This window comes from Capricornis sumatraensis, chromosome 10 (assembly GCF_032405125.1).
Source record: "Capricornis sumatraensis isolate serow.1 chromosome 10, serow.2, whole genome shotgun sequence".
Lineage (NCBI taxonomy): Eukaryota > Metazoa > Chordata > Mammalia > Artiodactyla > Bovidae > Capricornis > Capricornis sumatraensis.
Window position 1 is genome coordinate 49,973,452 of NC_091078.1, and position 17,528 is coordinate 49,990,979.

Consider the following 17,528-nt stretch of genomic DNA (forward strand, 5'->3'; position numbering starts at 1 on the left):
TCTATAACAGTCTTTGAAATGATTATGAAAACATATTTGAGGTCATCTGGTTGACCTGCTGATGCCACTGCCTGTGTGTGTGTTTGTGTCTATAATTGCATGGTGCCAAGGAGAAGTACTGTCACTGTCTGGGGCTAATGAGGAGAAAACGAGGCAGACGTAACAAGTAAATGATGCTTTTAGGCCAAATGAAAACTGTTAGCCTGGCAAACCATGCTCAGATGAAGGTTTCATAGCAATTTAAGTAGAGAAAAGTGATGGGAAAGCATGCTGTCACATGGCAAAAATAACATAGCCCATGAACTTCAAAATACCTGCTGCAGGCAGTAACATGCCCACACAGCAGGTGGCAATTTAGATTTGGCAAAATGACATCCTCCATGATATCACATTAATGTTTTAATTATATTGTAGTGGTCATGAAACTTTGCTTTTATGCCACTTCACTTTTTAAATGTATTTCTTTTGTCTGTGCTGGGTCTTCGTTGCAGTGCGCGGCTTCTCTAGTTGCAGCCTGTATGCTGCTGCAGCATGTGGGATCTAGTTCCCTGACCTGGGAACTCAGACCCCCTGCGTTGGGATTGTGAAGTCTCAGCCACTGGACCACCAACGAAGTCCCACTTTTATGTAGCTTTATAATGCTCTTGGTTTATTATTTGTATTGGAGCTATAAACAGATGATCTAGACATACATAATTGATTAAATATTTAAACATAAGTTTAAATTCTTAATAAAAGTAACTAAATCAACACTAGGAGTCATATGTATATTTATATAAGATATGATACATAGTGATAGATATGTAATAACAGTATATTTATGCCCTGCATATATATTTTCCCCCACTTTAAAGGAGTTTGTACCAGGGTGTCTCAAGTTTGACATAATAGATATTGTCATGCACAGAACATTCTTTGTTGTGGAGGGCTTTCTTATATGTTACTGGATACCAATAGCAGCCTCCTTTCTGCCCATCATGGCAAGTAAAAATGTTTCCATATATTGCCAGGTGTCTCCTAACGGGCAACATTGCCTCATTTCAAAATCAGTGACCTGTGCATAACTATAGCAACCATTGCCTCTTCCCCTGTTGTGTCTTGGGCTACAGACTCTCAACTGCATCAGCTTTGTGTCTGCCACTGAGGGAAGGGTCCTGACGGTGTATGTGTGGGCCACACTATGGGATGAAAATCTGCCAGGGTCATGGAGAGATGGTGGTGTGGGAAAAGAATTACATCCACCCTTAAAGAGAATTTATCTGGCTCTTCTTTATGCTCTACTGTTTCTAGAGACCAGGGATTCCATTTTAACCTCCATCTTCATTCTCTCTGTTCAATCTGCTAGGCAGACATTTTACTAAATCCTTTCCTTGGCTAGCAGGAGCTAGGAGTATACATGTAATTCCAAAAGATAGGTGGTGTCCATGGTTTATTAATTATAAGAATCACATGGTAGTAAGGGGAACAAATGCTGAATTGCACGTTTTTTGTTCTTTTTATCTTGAGAGAGTGCAGTTTGAATGTAAGACAAAGAATGTATCCTGCCTTCTGATTCTTTAGTAAGGTGAAGTTCTTACGAATATTTCTAATTTCAGATTTTATATGTGTAAACTAATAGCTCATTTATTTTACTTCTACAGTTGTCTTAACTTTTATTTTCAAATAATTTTAAAGTTACCAAAAAGTTACACGAATTGCATAACACTTTCCACCTAGATTTTTCACATATTCAACGTTTCCCACTTCTGCTTTATCATTTTCTCTCTCTCTCTCTCTCTCTATATATATATATATATAATTATTATCATTCTAAGATATTTGACACTGAGTTACAGACCCCTGTTGTCCATAAATGCTTCCGTATACCTCCTAATAACAAGAACATTCATACCCAGTAAAATGAGCAAAATCAGAAAATTAACACTGATACGCTAAAAATGTCTATAAAGTCTCAGTAAACTCCTTTATAATTAGCAAGCATTCTATCAGACCAGGAGCCAGGATTCAGTCCAGTGTGAGTCCTTACGTGGACCCGCCACATCTTTTCAGTGTCCTTTAATCTCTGTTTTTCATGAACTCTCTTGCCTTTTCCATGATCCAGCAGATGTTGGCAATTTGATCTCTGGTTTCTCTGCCTTTTCTTTTTTGTTTTTCATATTTTATTTTATTATTATTATTATTTTTTACTTTACATTATTGTATTGGTTTTGCCATACATCACCATGAATCCACCACGGGTGTACACGTGTTCCCAATTCTGAACCCCCCTCCCCCCTCCCTCCCAATACCATCCCTCTGGGTCATCCCAGTGCACCAGCCCTAAGCATCCTGTATCCTGCATTGAACCTAGAATGGCAATTTGTTTCTTATATGATAGTATACATTTTTCAATGCCATTCTCCCAAATCATCCCACCGTCCCGACTCTCACAGAGTCCAAAAGACTGTTCTATACATCTGTGTCTCTTTTGCTGTCTCACATACAGGGTTATCATTACCATCTTTCTAAATTCCATATATATGCGTTAGTATACTGTATAGGTGTTTTCTTTCTGACTTACTTCACTCTGTATAATAGGCTCCAGTTTCATCCACTTCATTAGAACTGATTCAAGCGTATTCTTTTTAATGGCTGAGTAATACTCCATTGTGTATATGTACCACCGCTTTCTTATCCATTCATCTGCTGATGGACATCTAAGTTGTTTCCATGTCCTGGCTATTATAAACAGTGCTGCGATGAACATTGGGGTACATGTGTCTCTTTCAGGTCTGGTTTCCTCGGTGTGTATGCCCAGCAGTGGGATTACTGGGTCATAAGGCAGTTCTATTTGCAATTTTTAAAGGAATCTCCACATTGTTCTCCATAGTGGTTGTACTAGTTTGCATTCCCACCAACAGTGTAGAAGAGTTCCCTTTTCTCCACACCCTCTCCAGCATTTATTGCTTGTAGACTTTTGGATCGCAGCCATTCTGACTGGTGTGAAATGGTACCTCATTGTGGTTTTGATTTGCATTTCTCTGATAATGAGTGATGAGCATCTTTTCATGTGTTTGTTAGCCATCTGTATGTCTTCTTTGGAGAAATGTCTATTTAGTTCTTTGTCCCACTTTTTGATTGGGTCGTTTATTTTTCTGGAATGGAGCTGCAGGAGTTGCTTGTATATTTTTGAGATTAGTTGTTTGTCAGTTGCTTCATTTGTTATTATTTTCTCCCATTCCGAAGGCTGTCTTTTCACCTCGCTTATAGTTTCCTTTGTTGTGCAGAAGCTTTTAATTTTAATTAGGTCCCATTTGTTTATTTTTGCTTTTATTTCCAGAATTCTGGGAGGTGGGTCATAGAGGATCCTGCTCTGATCTATGTCGGAGAGTGTTTTGCCTATGTTCCCTTCTAGAAGTTTTATAGTTTCTGGTCTTATGTTTAGCTCTTTAATCCATTTTGAGTTTATTTTCGTGTGCAGTGTTATTAAGTGTTCTACTTTCATTCTTTTACAAGTGGTTGACCACTTTTCCCAGGACCACTCTGCCTTTTCTAAAACCAGCTTGAACATCTGGAAGTTCACAGTTCACGTATTGCTGAAGCCTGGCTTGGAGAATTTTGAGCATTACTTTACTAGTGTGTGACGTGAGTGCAATTGTGTGGTAGTTTGAGCATTCTTTGTTATTACCTTTCTTTGGGATTGGAAGGAAAACTGACCTTTTCCAGTCCTGTGGCCACTGCTGAGTTTTCCAAATTTGCTCCCATATTGAGTACAGCACTTTCACAGCATCATCTTTCAGAATTTGAAATAGCTCCACTGGAATTTCATCACTTTCACCAGCTTTGCTCATTATGATGCTTTCCAAGGCCCACTTGACTTCACATTCCAGGATGTCTGGCTCTAGGTGAGTGATCACACCATCGTGATTATCTGGGTTGTGAAGATCTCTTTTGGTACAGTTCTTCTGTGTACCCTTGCCACCTCTTCTTAATATCTTCTGCTTCTGTTAGGTCCATACTATTTCTGTCCTTTATTGTGCCCATCTTTGCATGAAATGTTCTCTTGGTATCTCAAATTTTCTTGAAGAGATCTCTAGTCTTTCCCATTCTGTTGTTTTCCTCTATTTCTTTGCATTGATCGCTGAGGAACGCTTTCTTATCTCTCCTTGCTATTCTTTGGAACTCTGCATTCAAATGGGAATATCTTTCCTTTTCTCCTTTGCTTTTCACTTCTCTTCTTTTCACAGCTATTTGTAAGGCCTCCCCAGACAGCCATTTTGCTTTTTTGCATTTCTTTTCCATGGGGATAGTCCCTTGGACTGCAAGGAGATCCAACCAGTCCATCCTAATGGAGATCAGTCCTGGGTGTTCACTGGAAAGACTGATGCTGAGGCTGAAACTCCAATACTTTGGCCACCTCATGTAAAAAGTTGACTCATTGGAAAAGACCCTGATGCTGGGAGGGATTGGGGGCAGGAGGCTAAGGGTATGACAGAGGATGAAATGGCTGGATGGTATCACTGACTCCACGCACATGAGTTTGGGTGAACTCCGGGAGTTGGTGATGGACAGGGAGGCCTGGTGTGCTGCAATTCATGGGGTCACAAAGAGTTGAACCCAACTGAGCAACTGAACTGAGCTGAACTGAATCTCTGGTTCTTCTTCAGTCTTTCTTCATCTTGATTTTTTTAAAAGATTACAGACCAGTTACTGTATTTTGAATGTCTCTCTATTTATGTTTGCCTGATACTTTCCAGTGAGTCCACTCAGGTTTGCACTGTTGGAACAAGGCCACAGAGTACTCTTCTCCTTCTGATGCATCACATGGGAAGGGGAGGGGCACACGGTGTCCACCCACTCCATGTCGGTGAGAACTGATCGTAAGATGTTGTCTGAAAGGTATCACCATGGATAAGTTACCCTTGTGATTACTAATCTTTCAGGGGAAATTTGAGGTTTGGAGAGAAATTCTTTGGGATTATGTGCGGTTCCTAGTTCTCATCAAATTTTACTCACTTGTTTTGGCATATTCTGAACATTCATGCTTAGGTCCATGATTACTACTATTGTTACCAAGTACTGATTTTGTCATTCCAACATTCCTTCCGTATTTATTAGTTTGCATTCTACTTTAAGGATCCCTCATTTATTTAGTTATTCACTTACATAATAAAAGCCTCATGGAAGCACCTTAAGTGTGCATCAAGAGATGAACGGATAAAGAAGATGTGGTGCATAGATACGATGAATATTACTCAGCTATAAAAGGAATGACATAATACCATTTGCAGCAACCCGGACGAACATAGAGATGGCCATACCTAGTGAAGTAAGCCAGTTAGAGAAAGACAGATATCATATGATAATGCTTATATGTGGAATCTAAACTAAAATGACTCAAATGAACTTATGTACAAAACATAATTAGGCCCACAGATAGAGAAAACAAATTTATGCTTATCAAAGGAGAAAGGGAAGGAGGGATAAAGTGATAGTTTGCGATTAACAGATACCCACTATCATATAAAAACTAGATAACCAACAAGGGCCTACTGTATGAAGTGAAAGTTGAAGTGAAAGTTGCTCAGTCATGTTCAACTCTTTGTGACCCCATAGTCTATACAGTCCATGGAATTCTCCAGGCCACAATACTGAAGTGTGAAGCCATTACCTTCTTCAGGAGATCTTCCTAACCCAAGGATTGAACCCAGGTCTCCCACATTGCAGGCGGATTCTTTACCATCTGAGCCACCAGGGAAGCCCAGGAATACTAGAGTGGGTAGCCTGTCCCTTTTCCAGGGTAACTTCCTGACCCAGTAATCAAACTGGGGTCTCCTGCATTGCAGGTGGATTCTTTATCAGCTGAGCTATCAGGCAAGTCCACTGTATAGCTTTTATACACACACACACACGTATACCACATACATACATATACATATACATATCTGTATGTATGTGTTATACGTATCTGAATCACTTTGCTCTACACCTGAAACATAACATTGTAAATCAACTATCCTTCAATCAGAAGAAAAGAGGCTCATAGATTCTAATTGACGGGTTAAATCCTTTCTCACATTTTGCATATTAATTCTGGAATGTTGTAAATAGAGCTCTAACAAGGGAAAGATAAATGATGTTATAAACCTGCTACTCTTTTTCCTCTCCTCTCCCGCACACAGTATGATCCAGCTCTGCAGTCCTGTCTAGGATTTAGGGTCATCCAGCAGAAGCTGCCACCCTCTCAAAGGACGGGCACCCCTGCTGCCCCAGTGATGCCCTGAAGTGGAGCTGGAGGAGCACAAGGCATTCTCTCCTTGGAGGCCTGGAGCATGTTATTGTTCTTACTGTGCTAAGAATGCCAATGACTCTAAAGCTCAGGAAAAAAAGACTCTTAATGAGTTTCAGCATGTTAATGTACGGCAGGTTCCCAATTGTATGAATTTAAGAAGCTTAGCAATTCGGTATCTTCTGAATAATAGCATTTATTTTATACTCCAAATACTCCTGGGGAAGTCTGAATAGCATTGCAGCTTCTTTGGTGTAATAGCTTTGGTGGGCTAATTGACTTGAACAGTGGAATTGCTCCTTATAAAAAAAAGCCACACAGTTTTGATTAATGAGCCTAGTAATAAATCATTAATCTTTTTAGCTCATAAATGATAAGTACAGTGTTCTATTTCCCCCTGTGATACATTTCTAGATTCTCCTGCTGATCCAGTGGCTACATTTTAAGAATCTCATCATCAGTTTAATATGTCCACCTCTATGTAATTTAATATAAGGTCTGGTAAGTTTGCACCCATGAGAAATGCAATGGGACAGATTCTAAATAGCAATAATTGCTGTTTTATGAACATGACTTACATTTAGTTCATAACTCTCCTTCCACAATGTCCTAAATGCTTTTATTTCTATAATTACTCATAATTATAGAGAGAATAATGAGTTACAGAGTTTCTACTATATGTCTGGAACTCCCCTAAATTTTTAGTGTATTGTGTCATTGAATTCTCATGATAACTCTCTGAAGTTATTAGTTATTATTTCTATTTTACAGTTCAGGAAATTTGCTGAGATATGATAACTAGTTACTGTCATAAAACTCTTTAATGCCAGAATCACTGTGTCACTATCTGTTTACAGGTTATTCCTATTTAACATTTTCTAAAGATTTATACATAAAATTTTTTGTTAAAATTGAAATATATAAATATTAAACCCACATTGAAAATTTTGGTTGTCTTAGTGGTTAATATCTCCTAGAGGGTTATATATTTCAGGAATTAATTTTATGTTCATAATGTAGCTGAGACACCATTTAGAAATAATTTAGACTGTCTAGTCACCATATTGAGGAAAACAGAATTTCATGGTATGGAGAGTAAGAGTATAGGAGGCAGATGTCTCCATCCTTGGTTGTACTCATGTGTCCACTAACAGGAAATAGCTTTTCTTATTGCGATTTTGTTGTACACTGTCTGTAAGTCTGAGCTCTCTATGGCAGGCAAGAAACATGCCCATCATGTCTCTGTTGTCAGGATTTAGCTCAGTGACTGATATAGAGTAGACAAATGTTTGATGAGTGAGTGAATGAACAGTCAATGTGTGTGTGTGTGTGCACGCGCTTGCATACACATGCGCACGCTCAGTCGTATCCAACTCTTTGTGACCCCAAGGACTGTAGCCCACCAGTCTCCTCTGTCCATGGGGCTTCAGAATCCTTCTCGAGGGGATCTTCCTGATCCAGGGACTAAACCCAAGTCTCTTATATCACCCACATGGGCAGGCAGGCTCTTTACCACTGAGCCACTTCGGAAGCTGAACCGTCAACAGGAACAGTGTAAACTATAAGAGGATGGTCTGTTTAGTAAAGTGCCTAGAGTCAAGATATGTAAATCCACAAGAGGCTTTGGCTGGCATCAGGAGTGTGTCCCTGAGTGCCCCCTGTTCTTCAGGTGTGCTGGCCCGGAGCCCAGGATTCCGTAGAACTGGGGAGAAACAGATTTATGTGTGCTTTTTTCATCCACCTTCCAGGAGGTCTTGGTGGCATCCTTTTAACTCAGTGTTGAGTCACAGTAAGAATAAGACTGATCACTTTCCCACTGATATATTTCAAGAAAATTACAGTTACTTTATGTGCCCAAAAAAGCTGGCATTGGTGATGGAAGTTAATAGTTTTCAAAAGTAAAATGGCTTATGTCCTTTGAATACCTACAACCCTCTTTGTACATCTTGCTTGCTGTTTTTCTACCAAGCTCATGATTTTAATACCAGAAACACAGGAAATGAAACAAGATGGTAGCATCCAGGTGACTTCCTTCTCCCTGCATTTATAGTGATACATCAGTTTTCATGGGCACACACACACACAAATTTTCTCCACGGTAATGTTAAGGATCACAGGCCACCGGAAGTTCTACAGTCTTCTCAAGCTGTCTTCAGAGAGACTGGGACTAAATAAACCTAGGATATGCCATCCTTCACTTAGCCTGACAGTATTTACATGTACAGCTGAATTTGTTTTCTTAAAGAAGGTACTGATGTAGAACTGAAAGCACCCTCTTTCTCTATCCCATGTGAAATGTGCATGGCTTTACAAAACCAGTTTCCTGTGAAATTGACGTTGGACAATTTTGGAATAAAAGTAGATTCGAGCAAAGCAACAATGTAACAGCAACATTTCACATACCAAGCTGTCATTTTTTCACTCCCTCTATATAAAGCATATAGTTTAAAATGTATCCTCATGTAGTAGAGGTTAGAAGAAAACTAGTCAGGGGTGTTTTCCTTAGGAACTTGAGAAATTTTTGTTCTGCTAGCCTTGAAAACAGATCTTAACTTTGAGTCTTTCTCAAACTCAGTGGATGAAGGGATTTCCATCCATAGAACGGTCAATTGTACTTGCACTGAACATCTGTAGGAATCTACCCAGTGCTGGCTCCTTCACCTTGATCCCTTAGAAGTTATGAACCAGCCTTTAAACACATTGCTTTTGATGCAGTCTCAGGTCTCTGAGTCAGATAGATTGGGATTTGAATTATCATTGGATTTAACAGCTGTGTGACCTTAAACAATTGAATATCTTCTTTTAACCTCAGCTTTGTGACATAAAATAAGGACATTAACCAGACAGACAGACAGGGGTTGTTTTAAGGAAGAGAACCATATGAATTTAAATAACTTTAAAGCCTAGTATGTGGCGCAAAGTAAGCTTAAAAATAATATAAATCATGTGTGTGTGCTGTGCTCAGTTGTGTCCGACTCTTTGTGACCCCCTGGACTGTAGCCCACCAGGCTCCTCTGTCCATGGGGTTTCCCAGGCAAGAACACTGGAGTCAGTTGCCATTTCCTCTTCCAGGGGATCTTCCTGACATCTCCTGAGTCTCCTGCATTGGCGGGTGGATTCTTTACCATTGAGCCACATGGGAAACCCAATATGAATCATATATAAAAACAAATAATTTATATGACTTAATAATATTAATCCCTTGTAGCAATTACTATTTTAGTATGACTATGTCCTCTGCAATATTTGGGACATACTTATGTTGCCAAGTCCAATCCCATACTGCTCGTGGTATGACAGGCCAATAAATCAAGAGATGAGTTGGTGGGTCAAGGAATCATGACTTTATTGGAAAACTAGCAGACTGAGAAGGTGGTGGACTTGTGTCCCAAAGAACCATCTTACCCAAGTTAGAACTCAGGCTTGTTTTATACTAAGAGGGGAGGGGTTGTGGTTGGTTGTTGCAAACTTCTTGGTGCCAGAATCCTTTGCTCTTGCAGCTGTTCTGGTAAATCTGGTCATGATGTGCTTGTAAACCTCCAACAAACAAATGTTATTCACTGTTCTGTGATTTTTTTATCTCTATGCAAATGAAAAAGTGTTATACCCTTAAGGGTCAGAGAATGGGCAGTCCCATATATTTAAAGCTATTGGCAATATCCCTAACTTGCAGCAAAAACAATAGAATAAAAAAGTTAAAGTAAAAAGAAATGGACCCAACATTGAGTCAGATTTGTTCTTTGCTATTATACTTACATTAAAACCTTTTGTGTTGTTTCACACAGAAATTCAGATTTAGCAGAGTACCCTACACTTTATTAGGATGCACTACTTTCAAGGGACCCCGTGATTACCACCTGAGTCCTGTCGCACAGTTCCAGTAATCACCATGTGTGGTAGGCGCTGAGGTGTCACTGACACTGAGCCCAGTGGGAATGGTTGCCCTTGAGTGGAATTCTTTATCCTTAACTCCTTTACGCCTCACTTGGCGACACATTTGTGTGTGCCCCTCAACATGCCTGTGAGCCTCAGCAAGGCTCAGCTGTTCTGGGCAGAAGACACAGAGATGGTTTGCATGCATTCTGTATGTGTGTGTGTTGTAATGATCATTCCGGAAGAAATGAATAGGGTGCTGTAGCAAATGTATGGCCATATTCACGCCCTTTCCAGAATTTCAGTTGCTTGAAGAAGAACCATAGTTATTGTCCACGAATCAGGTGATGACATTCTGTTCTAAAACTCATGGCATCGAAAGCCCCATCAGAGAGGTGAATGAGACTGAGGGAAGGGGGTGTAATTTCTTTGCAATATTGAGTCTGTTTCTCTATAGTTTTGTTTCCTGCTCTCATTCTTGACCTTCAGGACTCTGAGTACAAAACCATCCGTATTTGTGATATAACAGTACGTTACAATAAAACTATAGAGAGAGCTCAATATTGTAAAATGTTAATTTAGCGTTTTCTCACAGGAGAAACCATCCCATCAGGTGATACTGGGCTGAGTTCAGGAGGTCCTGTGAAGGGAGAAGTCAAGCAGAGCCAGGACCCCGCCTGGCCCAGGACTACACACAGGTAACCCCGACTCAGTCACTGAGACGCAGGGCGCTCACTTAGCCCTTCACTGCTTACCTCATCCCAGGGCCCTGCCTTAAAGAGCAGCACGTGACCCAGTGTTCAGGTTGTCCTGAGCCTTGGACACGATTTCTCATTCTCTGCTGAGTGTGTTGTCCAGAACTAACCCGTGTCCCCAGTTGAACTTGGGGATAAGAACTCCAATTGCCAATGCTGTGCTTAGACATGAAATCTGAAATGATGAAATCCTTCTTTGCAACATGTGTTCCTTAGGGAAATTGTTCTTATTGATTCTTATTTTATGGAAATTGTTCTTATTGGTGCCTCAGGAGGAAACACTGCTGGATGTTCTGCTCTGCCTCCATCAGTATGTGAGAGCAGGGGAAGAGAACTCACCTTCTCATTCTTAGGAGAGGCAGAAGACAACTGAAACTAGAGGGCAGCCGCCTTCATTGCTTAGCAGATAAGACAGAGGATATCTTTATTGGGCACTATTTAGGGGTGAAAGTCTACTTCTTCTTAGTAGTCTTTCTTTAGTTTCCCTTTAATGGTCTCTAATGCAGTAGATGCTTCTAGAGAAAGGGGAAGACTCTGGCTCTCTTTATACCTGGTCCAAGACCATGTTTTTGTGGCTAGGGAACAAAAAGGTCCTATGTGAAGGTCAGAGCTAAGACTGCTCTCATATTTTTATGGCAAAACAGATTTGACAAAATTAACACTTTGTATTAGTTAAGAGTCTTTATAGAGAAACAACCAGTAAGGTACATGTGTGTGTGTTTGTGTGTGTGTGTGTGTGAGAGAGAGAGAGAATTCTATTTCATGAAATCTGCCTGATTATGGAGGCTGACAAGTCTCAAGATCTGAGGTCAGCAAGCTGTGCTGGAGACCCAGTAATAGCCAGTGTTTCAGTTTTGAGTTCAAAGGCCGGAAAGAAATTGTGTCCCAGCTTGAAGGTGGTCGAACTAAACTTGAGGGAGGATCAGCCTTGTTCAGATCTGCAGTGATTGGATGAGGCCCACTCACATTAGAGAGGGTGATCTGTTTTATTTAGTAAACAAATTAGTTTAAATGTTAACATCATTCAGGAAGCACTCTCACAGCTAGATTTAGAACAATGCCCGACCAATTCTCTGAGCATCCTGTGGCTCTGTCCAGGTAGCAAATGAAATTAATCATCAGAGAAGTATGTCCAGGATGGCTGGTTTCCTCCAGATCTTTCCGAGATGAGCTGGAACTCCTAGAGCTATGCATCAAACAGGCTGATGATGTTACTAGAAGGGTAAGAACATTTGTGTACAAAGTTAGTGTTACACTAATTCTAAAATCTCTGCTGCCTTTAAGGGCAGCTTGTTAATTCAAGAGGCTCTGACTCCATGTTTTTGCTTTTTGGGAAAGGGAAAACACTTTTTATTATTATTAATTTTTAAATTGCTATAAGCTCTTTCATTAAAAAGTGATACCATCACAATATTTTAATTATCCTCCAATTAAATAAATTTTACAGAAAAGCAATTGCACCTTTGTTTCCACATTGATTTTTCATTCTACTAGAGAGATCCATTGAATAGCAATATTTATTGGCAATCCCGAGAATTGGCATACTGTAGTACAAAGGGTACTATCTTCACCATGTGTGTTTGGTACCCTTCTTAAAATATCAGAATCAATTTTCTCATTTGTAGAGTGATGATAATAACTCTTGCCTATCTACTGCCTAGGAGTGTTAGAAAGGGCCATATAAAATAAAATAAATGCCCCTAAACACCTTAAATACTGTAAAACTCTGCTCCAGTAAGGAATAATATTATTATCTGTAGTCTATATGACCATCCTCTTCAATGTGTTTTGAAAATATTTAAAATCACATGTTTGCATTAGAGTTGTTTCAAACATCTTCAGGATATTTTGTCACCACTGCTCAGAACAATTCATCCTGAGACAATTTTGTCCACTTAACAGTTAAAAGTGACTATTAATTGATTGCACATAATCTTGTGCTTTTCTAAAAAGAAAAGTTTGATAGTACATAAAGTAGGCAAAGACTGGTAACTTAGTGCAATATATTATCATGGAAAAAATAGAAATATTTCCCCCTAGATCAGTGTTATAATTTGATCTACCAAATAGTACTTGTTCAAAATGAAATACATACAGAAATAGAGAGTAAGCATTTAAAACTTTTTATAACAATTTCACATTAGCGTGACATTTAATCCAAATATAATTTTGATCTTTTGAATATGGCAATAAAAATTGCAACTTGCGTTTTGTGTCTTTTAATTTTGTTCTATTAGCTTTGGCAAATATAAATATTTTACAAATATCAGTTTGTGACAGATTGGAAATTAAAATGGTTCCCACCACAGGTGGCTTAAGAAACTTTGCTCTAAAATCTCTAATGCCAATAACTACTTCCTGAATATTTAAATATAATTTCATCAAGCATGAGTGTTATCAGATTGAGTGTTGAAATCTTGTTCAAAAGTTGTCACCTTTTCTAGAAGCTTGTATATATAATAGTTATGTTATGCATCCAACAAACACAGACCCAGACACAATATTTGGTCATGATGTGAGCAATAATGTTGACCTCTATTTGTCTTCATTTGCTAAGCTTCCTCAAAATGTTCTGAAGTTGTTCCAAACTACATTAAAAAAGTGAATGAACACCAATAAATCTAACACCAAAAATCCATGGCAAGTGAAGCCATGAAATGAAGCCATTCTTACATAAAACGGCAACGTCTCTGCTCCCATTAACAATGGGGCAGGTACCATTCTAACTTTTTCACGATCTTTTGATGAAGCTCAGTAATAAATCAAGAAGTCCCTATACAGATGAAAAGATACGGACAGACCCAATGGAAGAGTTACTTATGCTGACACAGTCCATTAAGTGCAATATATGTATGAATTATAGTCATATACTTGCAGATTATATGCTGTAGAGGGGTCATTCAGTGATGGTACGTGAGATGCCAACTAAGGCCAGGAACCCCCTTTTTCAGGCTTAACTTTGTGTCTAAACTAAGTAATGAATAAGCAACAGTGAATGAAATAAGATATGCAGAGATATTCTTTTCTGTACTAATATTTCTCTGAACTACAAACTTCTGTCTACTGTTCTCTGGAGTTTACAAGGAAAGACAGTATGAAGCATTGGGAAGAACATTAGACCAGGCATGAAGGGACATGGGTTCTATTTCCAGCCTGTTGCTACTTAGCTGGGTGGCCTTGAGTAAATCATAAGCACTACTCCAGTCTCTATCTTTCCCCCATCTGTTAAATGGTCCTATTGGATGAGGTGCCCCTTCAGCTCCATTCTGGAGCTAAATGATCATGAAAAGTTAAAAACAGATTGGTAAAAGTTTCTAGAGTGTAGGTATCATATGAGTTATTAGTTTTTTTGTTTTTTTTTTCAAATTTAAAAGGCATATTCTTTCAGGTTCACAGTGACAAAGAGCCTTTCAAAAGAAACCATCTGTTTACATAAATCTGATGCATACATAAAAATAAAAATATAGATGTATATATTATTTTAAAGTTCATTCTATATAGAAATTAATTTCTATTGTCAAGTCAACAAATATGTTCAAGACTTGTATTTCAGAGGAGAAAATGAGTTAATGAATAACACTGTCCACCACTCTAGTCTTTCTATGAACACAAATCAAGGAATGGCACTCTCCAATTCTGTACTGTCTCTGTGAATACAGATTAGGAGTTGGCCTTGCCCTTTGAATTTGGATTCAGAAAGTAGCTTCCTGGGCAGTCTCTTGTGTATAAGCTCTGTCTGTTTCTTGCACTCCATTTTGAAAAGGTACAAGTAAATGAATCAGGATATCAATGCTACTTGAAAAATGAGAAGATTGTACAGAATGCTGGCTAGGGGGATTGTTTGCTTATGGTTGTTTATCGTCATTTAGCACAAAGGGGTGCAGAACACTGGGCAAATTCCCACCCATTCCTGGGACTGCCGTATGTTGCAGTCTGCTCTCTGGGCTACAGCAGGAACTCCCACTGGGACTTGAGTTGACCTGGAAGTGTAAGCTCCAAAAATCACACTATAAGAAAGTTATTCTTTTCTCAACTCTGATTCTTCCCAGGAAAAAGACTCTGTCTGGTCCTAGTGTGGTCAGTACCTCTCTTACTTACAAATCTCTTTTGTAACTAAGAGAGAATCAACCACCAAGGTCAAAATCTTCTGTGAAAAAGCAATATCTAATATAATTTAATAACATTAATTTGTTACCAGTTTTGATAGTAACCTACTTATGCAAAGTGATCCTGGCCTTTTAGCTATGCAAGCAACATACTGTTGTCTTTTTAAATGGGTTTACTTAAACCCAAAGGTATTTTGATGTAAAGAAAAGTTTTAAGTAAATAAAATTAGTACATAGCTGGTACATTTTCCAAGATGATATGCAAATGATTACAGCGTGGATAACACTGGACTGGACTAGTGGAAAGGGCACTGAGATGGAAGATAGAAAACCTGACTAAATTTAATTTGAACCCTGTCACTAATTATCAAATTGTCTTCAAGTAAGATGATGAAAAGTTCATGCTTCTGTTTCCTCATTATCCAGTAACTATGATGCTATTTGCTTACCTGGCTTTGGAAAGATGATATGAAGATTAAAATTAAAGGATGGGTAGTAAAATAATATAAAGATGGAAGTTGTATGTGCATAGGCTTGCTATTATGTATCTGAAATGCCACTTTTTTTTAATCACCCCCACTAAGGGGTGGGGATCATGTCACTTAGGAAAAAATAATATCTCCGTTTTCTCTCTAGGATCACACCATTAATTAGTGATGTGTCTGTGAGAGAGTGAGAGAAACTGACCATGGTTATACAGCTTCTCCATTTAAACTATATTCCCAAATGCTAAAGTTGTGTTGTATTTTTTGATTGAGTGCATATTTATTTGCAGAGATTTCCCTGGTGATCAAAAAGCTTGAAAACTAAACTGTGTTTCAAAAAGAACCTAATAATAGATCTTATTCATCTCAAAGCCTAATAAAAATATTATGACCTACATGAATATTTAGAACTGGTAAACCTAAAGGAGTTTATTTTCATGCCAAAATTGTTTCTTGACCTGTAATAGTAATTGGAATCGTGTTCATTGTACTTAAAACCTCAAATATCTACAGAAGATATCATCTCTTCACAAAAGATATTTTTACTGTTATATCAACTCATTTGCTACAGACTTCAGAAGTGCTTTTCCCAATGTGATTGTGTTTCTTGTTGTTTTAGTTAAAATATAATAGTTCATTTAAGTATCTGATCTGTTTTGATATTAACTAATCACATCAGGTTTTTGGCTGTGCATTCCCTTGTAGCTCAGTCAATAAAGAATCTGCCTGCAGTGCAGGAGACCCGGGTTCAATCCCTGGGTTGAGAAGATCCCCTTGAGAAGGAAATGGCAACCCACTCCAGTATCCTTGCCTGGAAAATCTCATGGACACTGGAGCCTGGTGGGCTGCAGTCCATGGGGTCGCAAAGAGTCGGGCACAACTGAGCGACTAACACTTAATCACATCAGGTTTTTGGCAGTGCATTATTTTGAGACATATAACTAAGTTCCAACATATAAATTCAGTCTGTGAAATAGCAGATGTTCATGTACTTGGAAATAATGCTGGCAGGTTGTTTGATTTCCCATCCTATTAAAAAAGCTTATTTAAGCACTAGTACTACTTCATAATCTCATTTATGTGTAAATATTTAGTTGTGTTCTGTGGCAGTGAGCAATCATCAGAAATCACCTGAAAGGCTTGTCAAAACACAGGTCATTTGGCCCACACTCAAGTTTCTGATCCGGGAGTGGGTCTTGAGAATTTCCATTACTGGCAAGTTCCCAACTGATGCTGAGGCTGATGATAAATGACGTTCTAGGACCATACTTCTTTTCCCCCCATTGATTCAGTGGAAAGCAGTATAGTAAGACAGGAAAACTCATGAACTTGGGGGATACTCCCCAGGTTTCAGCCCTGGGTTTGATGTTTATGAGCTATGTAACTTAGACAAGCCATGGCTGAATTTTGTCCTCTTTAAAATAGTAACAATTATATATACTGGGAATATTGAATGATAGTGTATATCAAGGGTTTAAAACAATGCCTAGTGTGTGGTGAAGGGCTTCCCAGGGGGCACTAGTGGTAAAGAACCCACCTGCCAATGAAGGAGATGGAAGAGGTGTGGGTTGGATCCCTGGGTCAGGAAGATGCCCTGGAGGAGGGCATGGCAACCCACTCCAGTATTCTTGCCTGGAGAGTCCTGCAGAGGAGCTTGGCAGGCTATCGTCTGTAGTGTCACAAGAGTTGGACACGACTGAGGTTACTTAGCACGCGCACCCACACATGACTATGAACACTCTCTAAATGCAACATTAGTAACTAGTGGTGAAGGCAATTAGAGTGGTTATAGAGCCACCAGTTAATGGTCATAGAACATACGTGTTTACCTTTGTTCAACCTCAATAAAAGTTCATTAGTCTTTTCTAAGGAAGGCTGGACAGAAAGCTTGGTTGTCACAGATGACATTGTTTCTGTGAGAAGCGTCCTGGCGCATAGGAATCCAGTGAAAAGGAACACTGCCCTTACTGAAAGAACTTGAGAGAATGTTGGAGATTGGAATCTAGATGGCAATGTAAGGAAAATGTATCCATTTCTGCAG

General features: G+C 39.0%; 1 protein-coding gene across 5 annotated transcripts in view; it reads left to right on the top strand.

The window, feature by feature from the left end:
- RBMS3 (RNA binding motif single stranded interacting protein 3) overlaps nt 1–17,528 on the top strand; it is a 785,524-nt gene that overhangs the window by 493,909 nt on the left and 274,087 nt on the right. The window lies entirely within an intron of this gene.